Source organism: Tyto alba, unplaced genomic scaffold (assembly GCF_018691265.1).
Source record: "Tyto alba isolate M040663 unplaced genomic scaffold, T.alba_DEE_v4.0 Super-Scaffold_1, whole genome shotgun sequence".
Taxonomy (NCBI): Eukaryota; Metazoa; Chordata; class Aves; order Strigiformes; family Tytonidae; genus Tyto; species Tyto alba.
This window is the reverse complement of record NW_024881261.1, coordinates 2,163,975-2,180,905: the sequence shown is the minus strand read 5'-3', so window position 1 is coordinate 2,180,905 and position 16,931 is coordinate 2,163,975.

Genomic DNA, 16,931 nt, shown 5'->3' with positions numbered 1-16,931 from the left:
TACTTTATATTTTTATTTTGGAGTCCGAGATTTGGGGAATGGTGTTAGCTCCGGGTTTCGGCTTTCCCTTTAGGAAAAGGGTTCTGGCCTTCATGGTCTAGGAGACAACTTTGGAAACGTGAACTGGCAGCATCCAGAAGAATCAGAAAAAAGACATTGTTTTTATATAGAGTAACATACATTTATGCTGGTCTCATGGAATTCAGCTTCCCATTTTTTGAGTACCTGAGGTGCACAAGAACTGTAAGTTTACAACAAAACCCAGCAAACCTTTCCCAGAACACCAGCAAAGACATCTCTCACACATTTATGTCCTCTCCATCCTTAACTGCATGGATCTGGCTTGATCCCTGCTGTCGGTGTCCTGCAGCAGGGTGGGAGGTGACGATATATTGGAGGAGGAGAACAAACACCAGGTTAGCACCCAAGGATGAGAAATTGAGGATTTGGGGGGATTTTTACTGCAGCTGGCCAGGGGCAGGCGGAGGGGGGGCCCGGATGGGGCTGTGGCAGACCCTCAGCCCTGACGGATGAGTGGGGCTGATGGATAGAAAAGCCGGTGACAAGTTGCACTGCGATAATGATTGCTGGGCAGCAGGAGCCATTAGGGTGTCATGGAAAAACCCCAAGATTAATGAACAGCACAAGTTGGATAAGTAATGAAAAAAAGGGAAGGAATGGAAAGAGTAGCATAATGTTTATCTTAAGATAGTTAATCAAAAGAAGCGAATAATTAAAGCTGCAGTTATTTCCTGCCATCAGTTTAATGAAATTATAACTGCAAAAAATAAAGTAGAAATAAAACATAGCGCTGAGCATCAGTCTCCTGGTGGAAAGAGTGGAAGGGCCCCTCCAGCCAGCCCCAGCAGAGCTATCGAATGGATGATGTGAAATGTCTTTTCCTTCTGTGATTGCCAAACAGATCCGCATGCCATGCTTTGGAGCACTACTGTTCATCCGTCAAATATAAATAATTATTCCATGAATAAAGATTAAATGTTTACTGTAAAAACAATTAAATTTGTTTCTAGTACTTTTTAATGTAAGACAGTAAAAGCAAACGATTTAATCATCAGTCTTGCATCCAACAGCTATTCACTAGAAATGTAATTCTATTTAAAATTTTATTTCTATTAGGATAAAAACATATTCTGCAGCGCCATATTTCTCCACAGATTTCTTGGCAATCAGAAACTCTTCAATAAATTTTGGCACTTGGGTTCAAAGTTGATGTAAAAAGAAATGACACTCGGCACGCAATGCCCCAAATTATCTTTGAAGAGGGAAGAGGGGATGGGGACAGTGGGGGAGCGGTGGGATGACCAGGGCCTTGCAGGGCGCTACCACGCTGGAATTCCTGCGGCCATCACACCACTTTGTCAGCATCAGATGCGTGATGAAGATCAAATGATGTTAAATGGCCGTGATTGCATCAAACCTGGTCTGAAGCAGATGATGGAAAAAAATTAAAAGGAGACCGCGATGCCCTGCAGAGCTGGAATAACATGCAAACATGTGAAGAAACCTGAAATAGGGACTGGCAGCTGAGAATCACATGGTACGTAAAACAAGTCAAGACATCTCTGGAAAGCTGAAAATTTAAATATGAATTAAACATATGAAAATCCACTTCATAAAAAGAAGTTTCGTACTGCAATAAACAATTAACAGTTAAAATAGATTTTATTACATTCTGAAAAAAAATAGTGTGTCAAATAAAAATGAGCAAAAGACAAAGGCAGCAATGTGTGCAAAGCTGTCATAATCTCATTCAAAACACTGCAAAACCCCACATCACTACAATTTGCAAATGAAATGCACCTAAACTGTAATGCAATCTGGAGGGGTTTGCAAATTTCAATGCAGAAAGGGAAGCTAAAATTGGGATTAAAATATATTTTTTTCTCATTTGTGCAACGGTTTACACCACTGTAATGTTTTTCTTCCTAAGATAAAAAAGCCATCGACAATGCTTGCTATAGAAATGAGTTAACAATAGCTGGTGCCACTCCTGTACTTCTGCTGTCACAACCACTTCACTTAAAATATTATATGAAGTGAACTTTTTCACAACCTGTGACCAATCCAAGTGCTTAACAAGAGAAGAGTTCAGCTTTCCCTCAAAGGGCATTTATTCCCTCAAGATACAAAAATAAAGCAGAAAAACATGTTCTGGGTGGTTAAAATGTTCAAAGGCCTGCTCAAACACAGCTAAATAAATGAGAAAGTCTTTTGAATATTTCTGTATCAGACATTTTCATTATATCATTCTTGAAGCACTTAAATAACAATCTCTTTTTTTTCTGTGGATACTTGCAAAAAGTAATTTTTCAAGCATTTATCCATGACCATATTTGCTGTATTGCAAAATAAATAATGTAATATGTGACGTAACAGTAGAAAGATGCAGAATTTATAAGATGTGATCTAGGCAAGGAACAGATATTAGACCACATAGTTTCAACATTTTTTTCCAAAGGTCTTTGAAAATGTTGTCAATACTGTCTCCCTGAGAGATATAAGTGCTACAAAGCACATCTTCCTTCAAACTGTACCTTCACCACCTTTACCAATAAAATGCAGGTAAAATTTGAGTAACGTGATGTAACTTCAACTAATAATTTATGTCACACCTCCCATCTGCACACCTGACTCTGCGATAGACAGCAAATTATATTATTGCCTAACCTTAAGTGGGGAGCTCCTGGAAGAAATTCCTGGATGCTTTCAGGCACCTACGGCACCTTCAGCTCGTGGCCAGCACGGTGCAGGACAGTCCCCCCAGTTGCCCTCCCCAGTAGCGAGCAGTGCCTTTGAAATAGGATCAGCACCTCCTAATCCTTTCTTGAGCATAGTCCCTCCCTGGGCTCTGATTACTTTGCTTCTCCCCTGTGTATTCTATCATCTTTCAAATTTAATACTGAATTTTTATTTATAATTTTCGCCGAGGTTGAGCACCTGTGTTTTCAAATGGAATATAAAACAGATGTGAAATAATTATGATACAGCATTCTTTCACAGGACTGAAGGCACATTCCTGGCACCTATTATTCTAATTTTGCTCCCTTCTGAGGTCATCTTTTAATTTCAGAGTATTCTGTTCTTTCTGAAATTGTGACAAACAGGGAAAAAATAAAACACCCTTGAAGTTTCTCCAGGATCTATTCATGTGCATATGGCACTCAGAGGGGAAGGAGGTAGGTATCTGGTTTACTAATGTACCAGTATGCAACATAAAAGGTAACAAGACAGTGTTAAAAGCACGGAGAAAACACTGAATGAGCTCGCAAAGCCTGCATGTATACTTTTTCCCATTTCAGCTACACACCTAAAATCCTCACAGTCCAGAAAGGGTGCCCAAATTGTGTTCATGGCATGGAGAAGCCTGCAAGCTCTGGCCTGGCTTGGGGGAAGCACTTGCTGGTTTTCAAAAAGTAGGAAGGCGCAAATCACAACTGTGAAAAACACAGACTTTGCTTGCAATTAATCTTTACGGGGATGCTGTCAAGTCCTCAGGATTTTAATTACTGTAAAGTCAAATCTTCTTTTATTAAGCATCCCAGCTGTACTGTTCTGCTAAGAGTAACACTCTTCAGCTCCTGCTAATTACAAAATTTACCAAAACTTCCATCAAACTCCTAAATTCTCCCCCTCTGCTCCGCTCTGGGGAGACCCCCCTGCAGTGCTGGGGCCAGCTCGGGGGCCCCCAACAGCAGAAGGACCCGGAGCTGCTCGAGCGGGGCCAGAGGAGGCCACGGAGATGCTGGGGGGGCTGGAGCAGCTCCCCTGGGGGGCCGGGCTGAGAGAGTTGGGGGGGTTCAGCCTGGAGAAGAGAAGGCTCCGGGGAGCCCTTCGAGCAGCCTCCCAGGGCTTAAAGTGGGGACAGGAGTGGTGGGGGGGGACTCTGGGTCAGGGGGTGGGGATGGGACGAGGGGGGACGGGTTTAGACCGAGGGGTAATGGGTTTAAACTGCCAGAGGGCAGATTTAGATGAGCTCTAAGGCAGAAATTGTTCCCTGTGTGGGGGGTGAGGCGCTGGCCCAGGGTGCCCAGAGCAGCTGTGGGTGCCCCCTCCCTGGAAGGGTTCAAGGCCAGGTTGGACGGGGCTGGGAGCCCCCTGAGCTGGGGGAAGGGGGCCCTGCCCGGGGCAGGGGGTGGCACTGGGGGGGCTTTGAGGTCCCTTCCAACCCCAACCAGCCTGTGATTCTGTGATGAAATACCAATAAAGATACTTCTGCAACAGCAGCCTCTCCATTATTTCCATTTACTGTTTTTATCTGAAACTTTGCCAGGTTCCCTTCTCTTTGCCCCATGTCCCCTTACCCGTCCCTGGTGATGCCACAAGCCACCTCTGGCCTCCACTGAGCCTTCGGTGACCTGCTGATGCAGACCTTGCTCCATCCCAACGTAGTGTGGCAACAGAGGTGGGATGGGCTTGGGCACCAGGGCTGGTCCAGCATCCTCCACCTGGCAGGTGGACGCCAGCAGCCAACACACGACACTGGGATGGCGGCTGCACCTTCCCTTTGCTCCCCAAACTGGCTGCTCTGTGATGTTGTCAAGGGTCCGGCTTTGCTGCTGCCTCCAAAAAGTGTCCCAAGAGCAGATGTGAGACAAAGCCAGAGCTGGCAATCGAAGCTTGAAAACAACATATACCCCTTCCTTTAACAAAGCTGCATAGGTCAGAACCAGTCACGCAGCTCCACTGATGTTAGAAAAAGCTGTTGCCCAGTCCCAAACTACACAGATCTTTCCATGGCAGGGGTAGTTCATCCAAACATTCCCCTGACCGTGGATTTTGCTGATAAATCTATTTTTGATAACATGTTGAGAACTAGTTTCATTAAAAATAACGAAAAAAACATTTGATAGTATGTTGAAATCTATGTTCATTCTAAAAATAGATCTCATCGTTTATGTTCATAGAACTCTCTATAAGATTCTGATACTAAGTAATTGTTGGTCACCAGATATAACCATCTCTCCTAGTAGCTTTATTTTTCAGTATTTGTTCAAGTGGTTAAAAAAAAAAAAGAAAAAACAAGCCTCACTCTGTTGACTTTAATTTGCAATTGCTTATTTACCTTAAGTGACATCCATAATGCTTCTCGCAGGGAGCTTGATGTGCTCGTAGTTCAGGTGGTGAAATCAGGGAATGGGTGTTGGAAGTGGACATGGTAGCACTGCAGTAAATCAAATAATTATAACTAGAACCAGAACCCGTTAGTTATTTGCTATTAGTGATTTTAAAACATGATCTATATAGTTGCCACAGCTGCAGCCCCGGAAAAGAGCCTGACTACGATGGCACCTTTTAGCTAAACGTGTGCTTGCTTACCTGGTGGTGACCTTTTAAAACAGAAATCTTTCTCCAAAAACACAAGTTGACTATGGCTATTCTGCAGCCTGAATCCCAGACAACTTTATTCTACCTGCACTAGCACAATGCGAAAAACGCTTACATTGTGCTACATCTATCACATAATTAATCCCAATATTACTACATGAATTCTCATGTGTGCTAATATTTTCTAGAAATGTTATGTTACGAAAAGGTCAAATATCATATAATTTTTCTGCTGGATCCTCCTCTGAGCCATGTTTACCCTAAGATATTAGGTTCCAGAAGGTAAAAGGAACAATAGCATTTGATAGTCCCGTGAATAGGGGTTGATTAAATGAGAGGCGCGCTCCGGCCGCTGGTGCTTTCAGAGGCGGCACGCGTTGGCGTGCCGAGGGGGTGGTCAGCCAGGAGACCCCCGAGGAGACCAACACCCCTTGAGCCCAAATGTCCACCTTCCCACCAAAGCCAGCCTCTTTGCTAATGCCTCTGCTTTTCCAGGGCGCTTCGCATCCGTTCCGAGCTATGGTTGCTCCACCAGGCACGTGGTCTTACTAAAAAGGGGCTCTAAACATACATGTTAAAACCTAACATTTGCACATTACGGACACAATAACCTTTTGTCTTTGCTATGGTATATATATATATATATATTTATATATCTATCTGAGAGCTACTTCCCAGCAGATCTAGCCCTAAGGGTGGGACAATGTCACTCTGCATTTTGCTCATCTCTTGTTTTTCTGATCATTCCGTCTTTGCAGTCCCGAGCTTCATCATCATTTCGGTTTGGGATCTGCCTTTCTAAGAAAAGGCTCGGCACTGGAACACCAGAGGAGGAAAATACACTTCAGAGATGTCACTCTCTGATTTTCATCTTTTAATTCAATACTGAAAATTAATACACCAGGCTGCGTAATACTTGGATTTGTTTCCTCTTCAAAAAAACTCCAAACTCTGCTTCACGGACGTCTTCTCCAAGTAAAAGCCAAAGTCAAGAAGGGATGACAATGAGCTTTATCTAAATTACTCCACTTCCCCCTCTCACCAGCCTGTCCTCCCCATGAGAACAGAGGCGCAGAGCAATTCCTTTCACTGGGAACCTTCAAACAATGGGCTCGATCAACCACTCCCATTCACTCCTCTGTGAAAACAATAAATTGAACATGCTGAACCAGAAGCATCACCTAAATGTCCCGATGATACACCTCCATGACTTCACCTATGGATTTATAAGTTATTAACAGGACCTGCTGTATTATTTGTGAACATCATATGTCACTCAGATGAAAGCTAAGGCTTGTAGCAGGTTAGGCAGTGATTCCTGACTCCATCCCAGGAAAATATGTCGTGAAACACAACTGTGGATGGAGATGCCAGCGACTGCAGCCACTTCGGGCTGCCCATGGGCACGCTCCCTCCTCCGGGAAGAGGGATCCCTCATTGCCCCCCCCAAGTGTTGGGCTCTGCAAAGCAAAGAGGGCAAAGTCAGGTCCCAGTTTTGGTTTTTGTTGGGGTTTTTTGGGGGTTTGGTTTGGTTTGGTTTGAATTTACTTTATTTTACGGATCTCATCCAAACCTACCAAACGCACAGGGAGCGTACTGAATTCTTGCAGCCTTTCGCCCGGGTGCTGCGAGTCAGCGACAGGCAGGATCTAAAATAAAACTCCACCTTGCCTGTGTGCAAAGATTAAAGTATTGAAGAACCATGAGGAAATGTCCCTTTCATTTCAGTATTGATTAGCTTTTATTGAACATACACAGTTCTGTTAACTCCAGCTTTGTTGGCGTTTTTTTTTGTTTTGTTTTAGTTTTTACTTCTTTCATGATTTCAATTGCCTTTGATGGTAATTTTCACTTTGCTGAACTCAATCAGCTACTGATAACATCCAAACTGAGATGCTAAGGCCTTAAAAAGAACCTGTGTTTTTTCCATTCTTTAAAAAGTACTACTGCCCATATTTACTCTGAACCATCTGTTACACGTCTAATTAAAATATATTTGTAATGAGCTTATTAGCGCACAGAATATGTCCTGAACAAGATGTCAGTCAAGAACCGATTGTTTTGGTAGATAAGATACCTTAAACTCCTATTAGTTTAACTAAATAATATATTGGCATTTTCATCCTGTATAAAAGCAAATTCAGAGAGGGCAGGCATTCACATACTTTTTGTAATAATTTCCTCTTCAAATATGTTGCTGTTCCTTTCTAATATAGAGTCAGATGGCCTCTTATAATTGCAGTATCAAATCTTTGCCTCAGTTTTCAACTGCAGGTGATTTCAAATGATTAAAGATGCACAACAGGGAATAAACAAAAATGCTTACATGCAATTATTTTTAATTAGTATTTGGCTATAAAGTGTGTGCCTTCATAAAAAAGTCTGTTATTCACATAAACATCTGTTACCATACACACAAGGAAACACACTGTAAGTCTGTCATCACATCACCAAAACAGAAAATGCTAAGGAAGGCTGGACAGGAAAGCCAACACTTTGAGTTTTTAAACAAAAGATATAAGCATAACTGCCAAAACAGACACTGTACCACACCTTTCAATTAGCGTCGTTCACAATCAAAGGAAGAGCTATTACCAATGGAATTATACTTGAAAATGCTAAAATAGATGGAATTATTCTTTGAAAACAATGGAATCTGTAAGCACAAGACGATTTCAAACTCTTTACTAATTTTGCACCAGCGAACATAATCAAAACGCTTCCTGTTTGCACAGTATCTCTGGGTACTCTTCTGACAACTTTTTTAAATCTTATTTTTGTTCATTATTTAAGCCCTCTCAAAAAAAAAAAAAAAAAAAGCCTCTGCTGTGGCGTTAGCACATAAATAAACCTGCAATGTTCAGTTCTGGCCTCATTTTACAGAAACCGACTCAGGGACGTTGACATATTTTAAGTAAGCATGCGACAAACAGCAAAGTAAGAGAGATATACAGAGCGATATAAATTAATACCACAATAATTGATAGGTGGAGATAAGGTTGCTCTGCGGAATACTGAGAATAAAATGAAGAGGAGGTGTGAGAGTACCGTGCACATGAATTACTGAATCAGTGGGAATTGCTGAGCTCTGCTGCGAGGAAGCTCTTGGAAATGCCTTGTTGCCGTAACACCTCCAGTAACCAAACTTAACGCGTTGCTTCCACCAACAGAGAAATCTGCAGCATTAACCACCCGATTTGAGAGCCCAGATAACAGAGCTCAATTTGCATGAAAATAAAATCAATTGTTTAATTAAAAAGCACAGATGACAGTATCTGCCAGTTGTGCCTCGGCGTTATCTATAGTCGGATCCGAGGTGGAAAAAAAATCACTGCACCTCAATTGTGGCTCTGCTGGGACCCATAACTAATCATTACAGCAAAGCCAACCTGGGGGTGCTGATCATCAGAAACATGGATGGAGACACCACATGTAATCCTGACCCAGCACCTTGACCCATTAATTGTGCGCACAAATCTTTCTGCATATCCTGAGAGAGCTCGTGTGTCTTAAAATCCTTCCTTCACGAGCTGTTAATGAACGTCCTCTGGGTCTGGCTTCCTATTCAAACCAGTACGTCTTGGCCCAGAGAGAAGTCAAAAGTACCCTCAGAGTTTATAATGGCAAAGATGACCCTCTGCTAGAAAGCAGATCCGAATCTTTTCCAGCTCCCTTTGATTTACAAGCCTTCTCTTGCATATCAGCATTTCATATATCTTCCGAAGTGTCAGAAATATGAAAGTCATACATTACATGCAAAGAATGGCCCAGTTCATTACTATCATTTTATTTATTTAACAAATACGGTATTTAATCAGAAGAAACTGACAGCTACAATTGTTTATTGCAATCATACAACACAACAATAAATAAACATTGCGCATTAAGTAGTAGGTAGAAGGATAACTGAAAACATCCCATATAAAAAATTCTTCCTAAGAATTCCTCACTAACGGACAGTATTTGTAAATCTATTGACAAAGAGCTCCAAAAAGATGGAGCAATAAATAAAACACGTGAGACCAGACAAGGTAGGTTTTGCATTCAGACAAGCAAATTAATTTCTGGGTTGACTCCAGAACAGAACTACGCTACTTCCAGTCGTCTTTGAACTAATACAATAACATATTACACACTCACTCGTAAATAACAACAGCTACATGGAAGTCTAATCTGCCTTTTAGTGATAAGCAATTTTCCATATCATAAAATGCAAATTGCCACTTCTCGTTTAACATCCATGACATGGGGCGGGGCACACTGCAACCAACCCCCCCTCGACCGCCACTTCTCCCAGTGGAGTAGGGTCCCCTCCTCAGAGAAGCTGTACCATGTTATGGCCTATGGTCCTCAACTTTTTCTTTTTTTTTTTTTTTTCCTTCTCTTTTGCATAAGGGACAATCTGTTCTCAGCTTTGTGCATCCTGACTTAATTGCAAAAAAAAAAAAAAAAAAAAAAAAAAAAAAAGAAAGCAAAGAAAATGTATCTCCATTTCAAAAGCTTCAGTTCTCACGTCTCCCTTCCCGCTTTCTGCAAGCACAAGGCAAGCAGGTTCAGTTTTAAGACACCTCTGCTTTCCTAACTTCAGTGAGAGTTTTGCAAGAGTTAGTGGAGCAGGAGTGTGTCTCAATAACTGTGACAGATGGCTGGGCCTGAGAGAAGAAATAACCATTTTCCTCCTGAAATTTGCTGCAATGCCATAGCAGGGAGATGCTACCCTTCACTGTGTAGGACTCCCCAGGTTGAGAATAAAGTCAGCAATTTTCTTTATTTCTCTTCTCGTTCGCTTTTCCCTCTGGTTTAAAAGCACCTATCAACCAGCTTTGAATGTTAACGTTGAGGGAAGAAGTTTTAACTCCTCATCCCTTAAGACAAGGCAAACTCGGAAGGAAAAGGTAAACAGATCAATCCCGGCAGTGCCTGGCCAGGGGGGTTGCAGGACCTGTGCCAGCAAGCATCTCCTGGGGACAACAGGGACCTCACCCACCCTCTGCCCCTATCCAAGGCCTGTATTTATTTATTTCTGAGCATTCAGGCCCTTGTCATCGCCGGCGTTACACGAACAAGCCAGGAGGTTGGTCCTGTGGCAAAGCCCGTCCCGTCCTCTGGCACCTAATGCAGGGCTGGAGGACTAACAGCCGCTCAAGAAAGGGCTCTTTCTGCGTCTACTGCATATTCCTCAAATTTAAACTTTGCAAAAGAATCAGAAAAAAAAGGAGCAAAACCCAGATGAAATGGCTATTTCAGCTCCACATGACTATCCCCCTTCCATATGAGAGCCAGACCCAGCAATCTTCCTCCAAATTCCCAGGAAATACAGCTCGGAGGTTTCAGTGGGTGTTAGAAGGGGAAATATTTCATTGTAGAAGCAACCCAAGAGATCACAGGGGAGGTGGATTGCTGGATCCACAGGATAACCGAGGCTGGAAGGAGCTCTAGAGATGATCCCATCCAACCTCCCGCTCACAACAGGGATAACTGCACAGCCAGACCCAGCTTCTGGAGATTTGTCACGTCCAGGTGTGGAAATCCAGCCCACTCCTCTGTGGGGCACGACCCCACACTGGGGCAATCTCTGCCATCCCAAGCAGCACCCCTGGACCCCCAACCCTTCCCCTCCCTCGGCACGGTGTCGGCACAGACCCTGTCCAATGGCTGGGAAGGGGAACGGAGAATGCAAGCAGATCCCTTCCACAAATATCCTCCCAGACCTAGAAATACCTGCCAGGCAAAGCTGTCGATCAGGGACAGACCAAACCACGTCCCTAGCGTTCAACATGTCAAAGGTGAAGAGCCATCAGTGTTTTAGGGGCACCAAAATAAATTGACCAGAAGACGTTGGGGAACTTCTGGCTCCTGCCACCGATCAGAGGCAGGCACCACGTCCCAGGTATGCATCCCGACAACGCTCTCCTGGGGCAAATCAGCCGGACAGAGAACACCAACCACATCATGAAATCGTTGGGAAAAAGGCATGAAAGATGTTCAAGTCCAGCAAAAGATTAATTATTACAATAGCTGAAATACTTCAGAGTTCAGACAAGACTCTTTTGAGCACGTTAAATACAGCTCCTATTCCAAACCCTGCAAATAACGTGCGCCTACTTCGGAGTCAGTGTGTCCTAATGCATCTATTTCACCTACGTGGCCGCAGTCTTTAAACTGAAATCCCTTAAGGTGTGAACGAACACATCTCAGTCTGAAGTTACAGATAAGGAAAAATAAAACTGAATTGCACTTCAAAGAGTAAAAGGAGAAAAAGGAGTCAGAACGCAGTAACACGCAAGCTAAAAGGTGAAAAAACCCTTTATTTCCATTTACTCTCAGCAAAACTGCTCATGTGACAGCAGAGGATGAAGGCACACTGAACACGTGCCACTGTCCTGCTCAGAGCAAGCCGGGGAGGAAGAAGAGGCTGAGCAGGTCTGGAAACACTGGTGAAGAAGGAGCCACAGCCCACAGGAACTGAAAAGTGACCGGCTCCTCCTCGCCAAGCAGGAAACACAGCAGTGCCTCAACCAGCTCTGGTGGCTCCAGATAATTTAGTTTCAAACTACAGTGGACCTCCTCGTATATAAGAGGAATGACTACCAAAAGGAAAATGCTAAAGTTTTTTAACCATTTATGTGGCTTCATTGTGAAGTTTTGTTTACTCACCCACCATTTTTTTTATTTTATTTTTTTTTTTTCCAAGAGAAGATGGTGGTAGTGCCAAAAATACTAAAGCAGTGTATCAAAGAGGGCTAAACCTCTGGTACAGTCTGCTTTAAGGAGGTAAGCTGTAGCTTTGAAAGATGGTCTCACTGCACTCAGTAGGAACTTAATGACTTCTATGAATGAGATGCTTCAAAAGCATTTGGAAGTACTAATTAATGCAAGTCCTACAGATAAACAAAGCAGCGAGTACCAATTGTGCCTGCGACAATGTCAGCTTATTGTGAGGACTTCAAGTTGAGTGTCACATCTTTGAAGGAGGAATTTTAGTTCTTCACTTTATAAATTAATCTGTTTCCAGAAGCCTATTATTCCTCTAACATACAACTTAAAAACAGGATGTATTTGGGACTTTCCCATTGAGGGAAACATGAAATAATGTCACAATACTCGGCGTCTAATATTGTGCCAAAAAATCTCATGTATCTTTGTGATGTTTAACTCAGAACCAGCTGATTCCTTGAGACTCTCTAATGCCACTTCAACAACAAGTACTATCTAATTTTCACGACCATAGAGAAAAATTACAACTCCAAAGCAGCCTCATAGCCCAGAAGGCAAATACAAAGAATCCAAGTTTATGTGTTTGGTTTTGCTTTTTTTTTTTTTTTTTTTTTGTTTGTTTTTGTGGTGTTTTTTTTTTTTTTTTTTTTTGTTTTTGTTTTTCTTTTAAATCTCATGATTGCAAAGCAGCTAGCTTGATCGCTCAGGGAGAGGAGCCTTTATCAACCTCTTTGTTAATTATATGCACCTCTTGCTTTTGTATTAAACTTTATCCAGAGCTTTGCATCGGGCTACCCCAGGTGCTAGTAAACATAAGTGCTCAAAAGCAGTACATACACTGGGGAAAGAGTAGTAAGAGCACACCTTTTATTTGCTTTGGGAGTACTTTGGAAAGACAATCGATTCCTGGAGGAATCATGAGGAAACAGTAAATATCCTTCTGGAAAAACATGGAATATTGACATGCAGTGTCCAGGCCACAGGCAGTATTTCAGAAATCTTATACATGGCAGCTGCTTTCCCTTTTTGTTGTTATTTTAACCAGTCAGAGGAACTAATGTCCTGGATGCAGAACTCTCCCTGATTCTTTTGAACATCAGAGGTTTCTCAGTTTTCTTAGAACTGCAGGGCTCTCAAAGAATGGCACTTTCTATTCTCATTTTTCTGATTAACTGCCTTAATGCTTCCCAAAATTAGGTAGAAACTCCACTACATTTTCTAGCCAGCACGAGATGGAGGGTTTCTTCCATTTCCAGCACGGGGCTGTCACACTGAAATCTCTAAGAACAGTTTTATTTAAATGTTTCAGCAAGAAGACTTGTCAAGCCTTTTTTTTTTTTTTTTTTTTTTTTTTCCTGCAGCGTCTATCTCAGAGTCCCCTGATTTCCCGTTTCCTTCTGCTGGCCGGGATCCACCAGGAGATGACATCTCATCACTGCTGCACTAATGCCACAAAGCCATAAAATCATTCCCTGCCTGCTTGTACGCACCTCGGTGTTTTTCTTGCAATATGAAATTGTGGCATCGATAATATTTTATAAAATCCTTTTTTTACGCATGTTTTCCATTTTTCTGCTAATCCCTAATTAGCCGGAGTAGCTGGCCAAGCCACGCTCCTTTACACAAGCAAGCTGGATCGTTTGCAGGGGTAGGGACTCGTCCTCACAGTTTTCTTTGAAGAGTTCAGGCTAATTTACTAGGAAAACCACTAAATTATCACTGTGCTGAGAATAATAAATCATTAACAGCCAAAATGTCCGCTTCATTCTGGCAAACAGAAATATTTATATGGATGCCTAAGTAGTACAGGAACCATCTGCACCCCTGGGGGGGTATGTTTGCTCCATCTCAGACAGAACGGGGTTGGGAAATGTTTGGTAATTTCCTTACTCTCCTGCTACATACTACATTTACATGCATCTGCTATACGCATAGTAAAATAAGTGTTTACAATTTTACTCATGCTATTTTTTTTTTTTTTTTTTTTGCTATTTTTAATCTCTTTCTGTATCATTTTCAACACAAAGCAGAGTAACATATGGGTCTCATGATTAAAATTTCCCCTTTGTTTTTTTTTCCAAGGCTTCCAGGTTCACTGTTGTCAGGTGTCACATAACCCTATTATAGCTGTGAATATTTTCTCCGCAAAGCTGAGAAGAACGTGGTGGAAAGTACTCAATGGCTACTGAGGAGCTTCTTCTTATGGAGGAGAGATCCATGAACTTCACCCCTCTCTATCGTCACAGGCTAGAAATAAATATGCTTTTAGCCATCCCATTTGTGCCTCAACCTTTCAGCACCCTTGCCACTTATCACATTTTTCAAGGTCACCCACTAACACCATCTCCCCAGTTGCCAAATCGATACAAGCAACATAACACTTCCCATAAAAACAGTTCTGCTTAAATTCAAGCCCCACGGAAAAAAAAAAAAAAAAAAAAAAAAAAACAAACCAAAAAACAACTTACTCTGCAACAACTTGGATGTCTCTTTAGTAAGGACCAAAGAACCCAGGTGATATTCCTTCAGAACCAATGGATTTACACCATTAACTCTGAGTAAGCACCAGAACAGATATTCAGAACATCCCTTTGCAACGCAGTTATGTAAATTGGTTATTTTTTAGCCAGCTTTAGCAAGCCTGTGCCTAGAGTTAGGCGCATGGTCAAGCACTCTGATGACTCTGGGTTTAGCATTGCTCGGCCCATCAGGCAAATCGAAGCTGCCACCGAAGGCGCGGAGGCTTTGTTTAGGCAAGGACGGTGTGATTTAGTCCCAGGAAAAGTAAATACCTACATTGGAATTTAAATAACTTTCAATATTTTCTCAACATAAGACTAATACCCACTAGCGTATGCAAAAGCCTTTATATAGAGCATTTCTTATTTGATTTAACTACCACAGATAAACTCCAGATCCCCCTCAGGCTTCCCAAACACACGCGATGCAAGTCCCTTGGTGCTGTGTGATGTGGACTCCAACGTTCTGACCACCCACACCCTTCACCCCCCATTTCCATTTGGATGCCGCCCAAATTTGGTCCCCGGTTTACGACACAGAGCCAGCCCACCGCTGGTAATGCTTAGATGTAGGATGGTGCATTTCTTCTGGGGCTAAAGCCATGGGCAGTTCTGAGTCTGTCCACCAGAATCTTCAGTTGCTCCAAGAGATTATTTACTATTTCCTAGCTGTATGGGGAGATATCTCTTACCTGTGAATGTAGCACAATTTAGACAGGGAAAAAAAATATTCCCTCTAATAAATATATATAGTATTTTCGAATCCCACACTGCCATTTGTATTATGTTCCAGCTGTGTATTTGTGCCCCAGAGTGGGCAGCTCCCACTCTCTGTCCCCCTTCCCACATTCCCTTCCCATGCAATGGGTCCCAGAACCAGGAGGAGTCTCTGGAAGTGATTCAGAACTAAATCAAATGCTATTTACATATAATAAACTTCTCCTGAATGTCAGCTTGCCAAAAAGGATTATTTACTGAAGTCGTGTTGCTGTATCGCATGGTTATACTGCGCGCTGTTGTAAGAGCCATGATGATTGCAATCCATTAGTAACTGTCACAGTGTAACTCCTGCTACAAAGGAAGGAGACAGGAAAAAATACCTACTACCTAGAAACTGGAAATTGGATTCAGGAGACATATTTATTCTGAATTCTGAGTCTGGTTCACTGCGTGATCTGTGGCAACCCACTCACCTGGTCTGTTCTATGCCCTCCACTCTTGAGAAGTCAAACGAACAGTGTTTTTTCACCTCTGTAAACGTCATTTATATTATCAGATGGAAATGGCCAAGTGCAAAATTACGGCCGTTAACCTCTCCCATGGAATAATCCCAGGATCCACCCGAGGAGCCGTTCACCTGCCAGTGACACTTGGATATCCTCAGGCAATGGAAGGCAGCAGCCTTTCCTGCCAGAAAATAAAGCCTTTAAGTAGGAGCGAAGATTAACTTCACCGGCCAGAAACAGCAGTGGGAACGCTGGGAGCGACACGGATAACAGCACAAGGAGAAATTCCAGGAATGTTATATCTGGACCGCTCGAGCCTGCGTCTTTTAAAGAGGCCAGACTGCCGCTCAACGTGAGCTCTCCTTAAAAACACCAAACTATTATCTCCTACTCTGTATGGGAGCCGCTTTCAGCTCGGGGACTGCAACCGTTCTCGCTGCCATGAGGACATCTCGCGCTCTGCACAGCACACAGAAACTGGTGGATGTTTGTCTTTTTAATTGCGCCGATATTCTCAACTTCGTAAAATAGTTCTGTATGGCAAAATTACATTCCTGCAAAATTCAGATTCCCTCTTACGGGCAGCAGCTGTTGAAATAACTGCTTTACAGTGTAATCCCTTTGTTCAATAATTCTTTGCCTTCCAACATTGCAATTTATACTTTTGCCAAGGAATCAAACTGGCACTTAAGTATGAGAATAACTGAGGATCTTGCCTTTGTCTCCAGCCAAGTGATATCCTAAGCCCTGCTATGACATTATATAAATATTCAAAAAATGCTTGTGAATACCGTAATTTCTCCAGGTCTCACAAATGAGGAATTATCCAAGTAATGGATTATGAATGGAGTAGTAACGTATGGAAACATTACCCACCCAAAACATATTAGAGCTCCCAAAGACTCAACAAGAAACAGAATTTGTTAGAGATTTAACAAAATAAAGCTGTCTCCTGAGATTCAGCCTCACTAACTAATTCCCATAAAAGACTCTGGAAGGGTGAAAATACATATAGATACTGCTTATTTATAAATATTACCAGAAGCTGAAAAGTGCACTCAGGAAGATCTAACATATATAAAACACCCACTAATCCAACTGTAAGGTTTTCAAGTTTAAACTG